The sequence below is a fragment of the Rattus norvegicus genome, chromosome 13 (assembly GCF_021556685.1).
Source record: "Rattus norvegicus strain SHRSP/BbbUtx chromosome 13, alternate assembly SHRSP_T2T, whole genome shotgun sequence".
NCBI lineage: Eukaryota > Metazoa > Chordata > Mammalia > Rodentia > Muridae > Rattus > Rattus norvegicus.
The window spans coordinates 59,369,200-59,377,961 of NC_141546.1; the positions used below are offsets into that span (position 1 = coordinate 59,369,200).

The window sequence follows — 8,762 nt, forward strand, 5'->3', positions numbered from 1 at the left end:
AACCTCACATCTAAATATGAATATGACGGGAAGCAATAATCACTATTCCTTAATATCTCTCAATATCAATGGCCTCAACTCCCCAATAAAAAGACATAGATTAACAAACTGGATACGCAAGGAGGACCCTGCATTCTGCTGCCTACAGGAAACACACCTCAGAGACAAAGACAGACACTACCTCAGAGTGAAAGGCTGGAAAAAAACTTTCCAAGCAAATGGCCGGAAGAAGCAAGCTAGAGTAGCCATTCTAATATCAAATAAAATCAATTTTCAACTATAATTCATCAAAAAAGATAAGGAAGGACACTTCATATTCATCAAAGAAAAAATCCACCAAGATGAACTCTCAATCCTAAATATCTATGCCCCAAATACAAGGGCACCTATATACGTAAAAGAAACCTTACTAAAGCTCAAAACACACATTGCACCTCACACAATAATAGTAGGAGATTTCAACACCCCACTCTCATCAATGGACAGATCATGGAAACAGAAATTAAACAGAGATGTAGAGAGACTAAGAGAAGTCATGAGCCAAATGGACTTAACAGATATTTATGGAACATTCTATCCTAAAGCAAAAGGATATACCTTCTTCTCAGCTCCTCATGGTACGTTCTCCAAAATTGACCATATAATTGGTCAAAAAACGGGCCTCAACAGGTACAGAAAGATAGAAATAATCCCATGCGTGCTATCAGACCACCACGGCCTAAAGCTGGTCTTCAATAACAATAAGGGAAGAATGCCCACATATATGTGGAAATTGAACAATACTCTACTCAATCATAACCTTCTCAAGGAAGAAATAAAGAAAGAAATTAAAGACTTTTTAGAATTTAATGAAAATTAAGGTACAACATACCCAAACTTATGGGACACAATAAAAGCTGTGCTAAGAGGAAAGCTCATAGCTCTGAGTGCCTGCAGAAAGAAACAGGAAAGAGCATATGTCAGCAACTTGACAGCACACAGAAAAACTCTAGAACAAAAAGAAGCAAATACACCCAGGAGGAGTAGAAGGCAGGAAATAATCAAACTCAGAGCGGAAATCAACCAAGCAGAAACAAAAAGGACCATAGAAAGAGTCAACAGAACCAAAAGTTGGTTCTTTGAGAAAATCAACAAGATAAATAAACCCTTAGTCAGACTAAAGAGAGGACACAGAGAGTGCGTCCAAATTAACAAAATCAGAAATGAAAAGGGAGACATAACTACAGATTCAGAGGAAATTCAAAAAATCATCAGATCTTACTATAGAAGCCTATATTCAACAAAACTTGAAAATCTTCAGGAAATGGACAATTTCCTAGACAGATACCAGGTACCAAAGTTAAATCAGGAACAGATAAACCAGTTAAACAACCCCATAACTCCTAAGGAAATAGAAGCAGTCATTAAAGGTCTCCCAACCAAAAAGAGCCCACGTCCAGATGGGTTTAGTGCAGAATTCTATCAGACCTTCATAGAAGACCTCTTACCAATATTATCCGAACTATTCCACAAAATTGAAACAGATGGAGCCCTACCGAATTCCTTCTACGAAGCCACAATTACTCTTATACCTAAACCACACAAAGACACAACAAAGAAAGAGAACTTCAGACCAATTTCCCTTATGAATATCGATGCAAAAATACTCAATAAAATTCTGGCAAACCGAATCCAAGAGCACATCAAAACAATCATCCACCATGATCATGTAGGTTTCATCCCAGGCATTCAGGGATTGTTAGTATATGGAAAACCATCAACGTGATCCATCATATAAACAAACTGAAAGAACAAAACCACATGATCATTTCATTAGATGCTGAGAAAGCATTTGACAAAATTCAACACCCCTTCATGATAAAAGTCCTGGAAAGAATAGGAATTCAAGGCCCATACCTAAACATAGTAAAAGCCATATACAGCAAACCAGTTGCTAACATTAACCTAAAAGGAGAGAAACTTGAAGCAATCCCACTAACATCAGGGACTAGACAAGGCTGCCCACTCTCTCCCTATTTATTCAGTATAGTTCTTGAAGTTCTAGCCAGAGCAATCAGACAACAAAAGGAGGTCAAGGGAATACAGATCAGAAAAGAAGAAGTCAAAATATCACTATTTGCAGATGATAAGATAGTATATTGAAGTGATCCCAAAAGTTCCACCAGAGAACTACTAAAGCTCATAAACAACTTCAGCCAAGTGGCTGGGTATAAAATTAACTCAAATAAATCAGTAGCCTTCCTGTACACAAAAGAGAAACAAGCAGAGAAAGAAATTAGGGAAATGACACCCTTCATAATAGACCCAAATAATATAAAGTACCTCGGTGTGACTTTAACCAAGCAAGTAAAAGATCTGTACAATAAGATCTTCAAGACTGTGAAGGCAGAAATTGAAGAAGATCTCAGAAGATGGAAAGATCTCCCATGCTCATGGATTAGCAGGATTAATATAGTAAAAGTGGCCATTTTACCAAAAGCGATCAACAGATTCAATCCAATCCCCATCAAAATACCAATCCATTTCTTCAAAGAGTTAGACAGAACAATTTGCCAATTCATCTGGAATAACAGAAAACCCAGGATAGCTAAAACTATCCTCAACAATAAAAGGACTTCAGGGGGAATCACTATCCCTGAACTCAAGCCGTATTACAGAGCAATAGTGATAAACACTGCATGGTATTGGTACAGAGACAGACAGATAGACCAATAGAACAGAATTGAAGACCCAGAAATGAACCGACACACCTATGGGCACTTGATTTTTGACAAAGAAGCCAAAACTATCAAACGGAAAAAAGATAACATTTTCAGCAAATGGTGCTGGGTCAACTGGAGGTCATCATGTAGAAGAATGCAGATCGATCCATGCTTATCACCCTGTACAAAGCTTAAGTCCAAGTGGATCAAGGACCTCCACATCAAACCAGATACACTCAAACTTATAGAAGAAAAACTAGGGCAGCATCTCGAACACATGGGCACTGGAAAAAATTTCCTGAACAAAACAGCAATGGCTTATGCTCTGAGATCAAGAATCGACAAATGGGATCTCATAAAACTGCAAAGCTTCTGTAAGGCAAAGGACACTGTGGTTAGGACAAAACGGCAACCAACAGATTGGGAAAAGATCTTTACCAATCCTACAACAGATAGAGGGCTTTTATCCAAAATATACAAAGAACTCAAGAAGTTAATCCGCAGGGAGACAAATAACCCAATTAAAAAATGGGGTTCAGAGCTAAACAAAGAATTGACAGCTGAGGAATGCCGAATGGCTGAGAAACACCTAAAGAAATGTTCAACATCTTTAGTCATAAGGGAGATGCAAATCAAAACCACCCTGAGATTTCACCTCACACCAGTGAGAATGGCTAAGATCAAAAACTCAGGGGACAGCAAATGCTGGCGAGGATGTGGAGAAAGAGGAACACTCCTCCATTGTTGGTGGGATTGCAGACTGGTACAACCATTCTGGAAATCAATCTCGCAGTTCCTCAGAAAATTGGACATTGAACTGCCTGAGGATCCTGCTATACCACTCTTGGGCATATACCCAAAAGATGCCCCAACATATAAAAAAGACACGTGCTCCACTATGTTCATCGCAGCCTTATTTATAATAGCCAGAAGCTGGAAAGAACCCAGATGCCCTTCAACAGAGGAATGGATACAAAAAACGTGGTACATCTACACAATGGAATATTACTCAGCTATCAAAAACAATGACTTTATGAAATTCGTAGGCAAATGTTTGGAACTGGAAAATATCTTCCTGAGTGAGCTAACCCAATCACAGAAAAACACACATGGTATGCACTCATTGATAAGTGGCTATTAGCCGAAATGCTTGAATTACCCTCGATGCCTAGAACAAATGAAACTCAAGACGGATGATCAAAATGTGAATGCTTCACTCCTTCTTTAAAAGGGGAATAAAAATACCCTTGGCAGGGAATAGAGAGGAAAAGATTAAAACAGACACAGAAGGAACACCCATTCAGAGCCTGCCCCACATGTGGCCCATACATATACAGCCATCCAATTAGACAAGATGGGTGAAGCAAAGAAGGGCAGGCTGACAGGAACCGGATTTAGATATTTCCTGAGAGACACAGCCAGAATACAGCAAATACAGAGGCAAATGCCAGCAGCAAACCACTGAACTGACAATAGGACCCCATTGAAGGAATCAGAAAAAGAACTGGAAGAGCTCGAAGGGGCTCGAGACCCCTTATGAACAACAATACCAAGCAACCAGAGCTTCCAGGTACTAAGCCACTACCTAAAGACTATACATGGACTGACCCTGGACTCTCACCTCATAGGAAGCAATGAATATCCTAGTAAGAGCACCAGTGGGATGGGAAGCCCTGGGTCCTGCTAAGACTGAACCCCCAGTGAACTAAATTGTTGGGGGGAGGGCAGCAATGGGGGGAGGATGGGGAGGGGAACACCCATAAAAAAGGGGAGGGGGAGGGATTAGGGGGATGTTTGCCCCGAAACCGGGAAAGGGAATAACACTCGAAATGTAAATAAGAAATACTCAAGTTAATAAAGAAAAAAAATGTCTAACACAATTGTTACTCTTATAATAAAAGCATGTTTAGCAGAGAGAACAATAAATTATATCCTGATCTGTACTGGCTAAAAATGATATGAACTTTGGTTTGACATTAAAATCTGTATTTTGAAATGAGTGTTAATTAATATGCAATCCTATGTTTATTGATATATAGAAGTTATAACTTTGTTTTATTGCTCACATCTAGCAATTTCTATCCAAGTGCTATACTGATGCATGAAGAAAGATGTTAGGATATATAGAAATTCATGTTTGATTCAATAAATCACACACACACACACACACACACACACAAACACCAAAATAAAAAACAAAAACAACTATGTTGTTTCTACACCTGTGAAATGAGCCAGTTTAATCCAGATTAGATTTTATTAGATGCAGGTTATTGGTAATCTACTCTTGGGCAAGTTCACTGAGCCCAGGAAAGTCACCATGGGGAGAGGACTCTGAAGGGAGAAAGAGACATACCAATGGCAGGCAAAGAGAGACAGGAGGAGAAGGAGGAAGAAGAGAAGAAAGGGGAGGAGAGGGAGAAGAGGAAGAGAGAGAGAGAGAGAGAGAGAGAGAGAGAGAGAGAGAGAGAGACAGAGACAGAGACAGAGACAGAGACAGACAGAAACAGAGACAGAGACAGAGAGACAGAGACAGAGACAGGGACAGAGACAGGGACAGAGACAGAGAACAAAATGGCTCAGTGGCTCAATTATATTGGGAAGAGCTTCTGCAGGAAGGGTAGTCCAGCACATGGGCTTGAGATTCTAGTCTTGTGGAAAGGGTGTGACAGGTAGAGACTGAGGTTTACTAGGATAACCTGGAAGCCAGGTCTGCTTTGGCATGTAAAATAAGCACCTCAGCTGCTTGTCTAGGGTCTTAAATCAAATAACACTCTTTACTATTCTATTGAATGAATTAAATATTCTTGTGATCTTGTGTACACTGTGATTATCAATTTAGACTGTTTATTGTAATATAACAAAGATGAATGTGTGCATAGTTAAGGGATGAGTTAAAATGACTACTGTTTTTTATTTATCATTTTTAAATTGAAGAAAGATTTGTTTTAATACAATAGAGCCTGATTATGGTTTTCCTTTCATCAACTCCTTCTAGATTCACCTAGAATTCACCACTTCACCACCAACCCAGAAACACACCAAGCTGCCCTGAGAAGCCCATTATTTCAGGAGGATCTTCAGTTTTCTGTCACCTCTGTGCCCAGCATCATTCCACCTGCAACTCTTGAACCATACAGCCCAAGGTTACCCATTAGAGGGCTACCACACCAGAATTTGAAGGTTCACCTTCCCTTTAATACTAACTACAACAACATCGAGGGACCAAAACCATCCGGATGGCCAAAGGTCCTTAGAAGAACACAATCAACAAAAGCCAGGACAATATGACACCTCCAGAGGATAGCTACCCCACTATAGCTAGCCCTGGATATCCTAACGTACGTAACTGAAGCACAAGAAAAATGACCTTAAATCCAATCTCATAAAATGATAGAGGCCTTGAAAAAGGAAATAAAGAAATCACATAAAGACACAGGAAAATATAATAAAATAGGTAAAGGTCTTTTAAAAAATAAACAAATAAGTCTCCCAAAGATGAACAGGAAAATGCAATTAAAAAGTACACATGGAGCTACCTATGGCTCCAGCTGCAAATGTAGCAGAGGATGGCTTTGTCAGGCATCAATAGGAGTTGAGGCCCTTGGTCCTGTGAAGGCTAGATGCCCCAGTGAAGGGGAATGCCAGAGCAGGAAGGTGGGAGTAGGTGGGTGGGTGGGGATCACCCTTATATAAGCAGAGGAGAGAGGATGGGATTTGTTTGTGGAGGGAAAACCAGGAAAGGGAATAACATTCAAAAGGTAAATAATAAAATATCCAATAAAATTTGAAGAAAATAAATATCACTGTGCAAAATCTCAAGTGGAAATAGAAGCAATAAATCAAACACAAAGGGAGGAAATCCTGGAAATGGAAAACCTAGAGAAGAGAACAGGAGAGCAGAAAGTATCACAACATTATACAGGAGATTGTAGAGCGATCCTCAGCCACAGAAGATATAATTGATACATCAGGCAAAGAAAATGTTAAATCTAAACAAAAGATTGTTAACAGAAAACATCCAGGAAATCTGGGATACCATGAGAAGACCTAACCTATAAATAATAGCTATAAAAGGAGGTGAAGAATTCAAGGTCCAAGGCCCAGAAAACATTTTCAACAAAATCATATAAGAAAACTTTGCCAACCTAAAGAAACTGATGTCTACACAAGAAGTTTCTAGGACATAAATTAGACTAGACCACAAAAGAAAATCCTCTTGCCACCTAAAAATCGAAATACAAAATCTACAGAACAACAACAACAACAAAAGAATATTAAAAGAATATTAAATTATAAATGCAAAAAGAAGGATGACCAAAGTGTAAAAGCTTCAGTCCTTCTAAGAAGAGGGAACAAAAATATTCACAGAAGGAAATACGGAGACAGAATTTGGAGCAGAGACTGAAGGAAAGGCCATCCAGAGACTGCCCTACCTGGGGATCTTACCTATAAACAGCCACCAAACCTGGATAATATTGCTGATGCCAAGAAGAGCAAGCTGACAGGACCCTGATATAGCCATCACAGGACCCTAATATAGCTGTATCCTGTGAGGCTCTGCCACAGCATGACAAATACAGAGGCAGATGCTGGCAGCCAACGGTTGAACTGAAAATGGGGTCTCCAATGGAGGAGTTAGAAAAAGAATTGAAGATTCTGAAAGGGTTTGCAGCCCCATAAGAACAACGATACCAACCAAGAAGAACTCCCAGGGACGAAACCACCATACAAAGAGGATGGACAGACCCAGGATCCAGCTGCATATGTAGCAGAAGATGGCTTAGTTGGGCATCAATGGGAGGAGAAGGAGCTCCAGTGGAAGGGAATGTCAGGGCAGGGAGACGGGAAAGGGTGGGTGGGTGAGTGGGTGCAGGAACACCCTCATGGAAGCAGGGGGTATGGGGGATGGGATAGGCGGATTATGGATGGAAAACTGGGAAAGGGGATAATATTTGAAATGTAAATTTGAAAAATCTAAAAATAAGAGAGGAGGAGGAAGAGGAGGAGGAGGAGAAGGAGAAGAAAGAAAGAAAGAAAGAAGAAGAAGAAGAAGAAGAAGAAGAAGAAGAAGAAGAAGAAGAAGAAGAAGAAGAAGAGGAAGAGGAAGAGGTGGAGGAGGAGGAGGAGGAGGAAGAGAAAGAGGAGGAGGAAGAGGAAGAGGAAGAGGAAGAGGAAGCGGAAGCAGAAGCAGAAGCAGAAGCAGAAGCAGTAGCCACCACATCCTGGGCCTGGGGTCTAGCAGGAACCCAGCTGAGCTATAGAGACATCAACCCACCCATAAAACTTTCAAACACAAGTTTATCCTGTCTACAGGAAATCAAGCACATGACATTGAGCAGAGACTGAGACATGGCCAACCAATAACTGACCCAACCTGATCAACTAACCTGGACACTTGGGGATCTCAGAGACTGAACCACCAACCAAAGAACACCTATGGACTAACCCTAGGCCTCCTTGTAGATTTGTAGTATATGTGCAGCACCTTGGTCTTCCTGTGGTTTCCAAACAACTAGAGTAGAGTCTATCCCAAAACTATTGTGTGTATTTATGTGGGATATGTTCTAGCTAGGATGCCTTGTGTGACCTCACAGAGACCTCAAGTACCAGGGCCAAGGCGTGTCCAGGGGTATCCACACCTAATCAGAGGAGAAGGGGTGGTGGGGTGAAAGAAATATTGTGAAAGGGGTGATCTGGAAGGGAATAGTGAGTACGATGTAAAGTGAAGAAGTACAAATGTAAATACGTAAATTAAATCAACATATTAATAAATTAAATAATACAACATTACTCAATTCACAAAGAACAAACATCATCATCATCATCATCATCATCATCTTTCTTGTTGTTATTGTCATAATAGATAAAATAAACAAACCAGAATAGGACAAAGAAAACAATAAGACAGAAAGAAAGAAAGAAAGAAAGAAAGAAAGAAAGAAAGAAAGAAAGAAAGAAAGAAAGAAAGCAAATAAGAAAGGAAGGAAACCTAAGAAATAGCACAACAATATTTAAGAAAACATATGAGAAGGGGGGGAGGGAGGAAGGGAGGGAGAG

At 40.0% G+C, this 8,762-nt stretch overlaps 1 long non-coding RNA gene across 1 annotated transcript in view; it reads left to right on the plus strand.

Moving 5' to 3' along the window:
* LOC108352547 (uncharacterized) overlaps positions 1-6,955 on the plus strand; it is a 209,007-nt gene extending 202,052 nt beyond the window's left edge. The window contains exon 6 of the long non-coding RNA XR_015635527.1: positions 5,701-6,955. This is a non-coding gene — a long non-coding RNA (uncharacterized LOC108352547). The remainder of the gene's footprint in view (positions 1-5,700) is intronic.
* The last annotated feature ends 1,807 nt before the right edge of the window (positions 6,956-8,762 follow it).